The sequence below is a fragment of the Scylla paramamosain genome, chromosome 6, assembly GCF_035594125.1.
Source record: "Scylla paramamosain isolate STU-SP2022 chromosome 6, ASM3559412v1, whole genome shotgun sequence".
NCBI classification, from domain to species: Eukaryota; Metazoa; Arthropoda; class Malacostraca; order Decapoda; family Portunidae; genus Scylla; species Scylla paramamosain.
In genome coordinates this window covers 34744497-34746996 of record NC_087156.1, presented here as the reverse complement: position 1 = coordinate 34746996, position 2500 = coordinate 34744497, and positions in this window count along the sequence as shown.

The window sequence follows — 2500 nt, the reverse complement described above, 5'->3', positions numbered from 1 at the left end:
TTTTCCTCCTCCTCCTCCTCCTCCTCCTCCTCCTCCTCCTCCTCCTCCTCCTCCTCCTCATTCTTCTCCCATTTTTTTGTATCATTGATCGGTGCCCTTCACGCGTAAAGAAACAATAATAATAATAATAATAATAATAATAATAATAATAATAATAATAATAATAATAATAATAACATCTGCTTATATCTATTTCCCTTCCCCTTCGTACGTGCTCTACTTGTTTACATTGCCGTGTCCAGTTACGAGGTGCGCGCTTCTCTCGGGGTCACATAATTTCACGGGTGGCTGGACTTTGCTGGGACTCACAAATAACTGAAAACGAGGCTGTTTGTTTATTGTAAAATTGAGAAGAACGATTCTGCTAAGTGTTTTTATATGATTTTACAGATGTTTTATGTAGGTTGCCAAAACAGAGAGATAACAAGGGTGTGATAGAACCAAATATGATAGCAGTACATGATGTCTGATTCTAGATAGAGGGAGAGACTGATAACAAGGAGGAGGAGGAGGAGGCGGGTAGAAGACAACAAAGAGGGGGAAAGATAGGAGTGTAGAATGAGCACGCAGGGAAAGAAGGCGAGACTGAAGACAAGGAAGAGAAGGAAAGAGAGGAAAGTGTAGAATGGAAGCTCAGAGAAGGAAGGCGTGGTTGAAGACAAGGAAGAGAAGGAAAGGAAAGAAAGTGTAGAATGATAACTCAGAGAAGGAAGGCAAGGCTGAGGACAAAGAGGAGAGAGAAAAGAGAAAAAAAAGGTGTAGAATGATAACTCTGAGAAGGAAAGCGAGGCTGAAGACAAGGAAGAGAAGTCAGAGAAGGAAGGCGAGGCTGAAGACAAGGAAGAGAAGTCAGAGAACGAAGGCGAGGTTGAAGACAAGGAAGAGAAGTCAGAGAAGGAAAGCGAGGCTGAAGACAAGGAAGAGGAAAAGTAGGAAAATTTACTCTCGTATTTGACGCATGAAAGAAAAAAAGAAAAAAAACAAGGGATAGAACGAGAGAGAGAGAGAGAGAGAGAGAGAGAGAGAGAGAGAGAGAGAGAGAGAGACCGTGTTAATAAATTTTCCCTTCATGTAAAACTAATGTGCTAATGTTTCCATAAGATTGGTGAAAAAAAAAAGTGGATGGTGGGAGGAAGGGCGAAGGAATTAAAATGCTTGTTTATGGGCGTCTCTCTTAATTCCCTCTTTGAAGGCAGGCATTTAATTCACGGCGTGATAACCCCGAAGAGACGCTAAATTATTTCTTATTGATTCCCCCATTCATTCACGCCTTCCCCCTAAGCTCTTTAAATTCCCTCCGATCGCATTTGCTTCCCCTCTTCATTCTATCTCGTCATCTCTCTCTCTCTCTCTCTCTCTCTCTCTCTCTCTCTCTCTCTCTCTCTCTCTCTCTCTCTCTCTCTCTCTCTCTCTCTCTCTCTCTCTTCGCTTTCCCTTTTATATTCAATCTCTACTTTCACCCTATATTCCATCATTTTCACACCTACTAACATGATCAACTCCTCATTACCTTCCAAGTTCCTTCATTCCCTCATTCCACGTCTTTCCTTCATTCTTCACTTTTTTTTTTAATATCTCCTGTCCGTCTCATCAGCTTTTTTTTTTTTCACCATTCCATCTCTCATTTTTTCTCATATCCCTCTCATCTCACTGCCACTTTTCCTCGCCTGTTTCGTCAAGCCCTTATTCTCTCTCTCTCTCTCTCTCTCTCTCTCTCTCTCTCTCTCTCTCTCTCTCTCTCTCTCTCTCTCTCTCTCTCTCTCTCTCTCTCTCTCTCTCTCTCTCTCTCTTTCTCTCATTATCACACCTTTCTTCTCCGTCGTCTCAGCTAAAAACTGTTGATCTAAGCTTCTTATCATGACGCTTAAGTGACTCTCTCTCTCTCTCTCTCTCTCTCTCTCTCTCTCTCTCTCTCTCTCTCTCTCTCTCTCTCTCTCTCTCTCTCTCTCTCTCTCTCTCTCTCTCTCTCTCTCTCTCTCTCTCTCTCTCTCTCTCTCTCTCTCTCACAGAAGAATTGTTTTCGCTTCGCATGACACATTCACGTCTACTCCCACGTGTGCTGTGGTAGGGGAGCAGTAAGGGAGTGAGAGTGCCTGGGGACCGAAGCCATGATTTTGTTACCTCTTTTCAATCACCGGCAGCGAGAGAGTAGCGAGTGTTGTGCTCTGATTCAGGAGAAAGAGCGAGACTATCTGTATTGTGAGTTAGCGTCTCGCGTTACTGTTTCCCAAAGCTGGTGTGCATTGTGATCAGTACCCAGATTTTTGTTTTTTTTTTGCGTAAGTCTGCTGTGAAATTGTGGCTGTTAAAATGCGGGTGTATGTTTGTATGTGTTTTTTCTTTTCTTTTCTTTTCGGGGGATAGTATTGATGCTTACTGCCCCCAAAGAGACGCCGGACACGTTTCCTGGGAAGCTTTAATTAACGTACGTCTCTTCCGGTTGTTATGGTGAGCTAAAGAGTGTGATTCCCTCCGTGTTTAATGTACGCTTAGTTTTGTT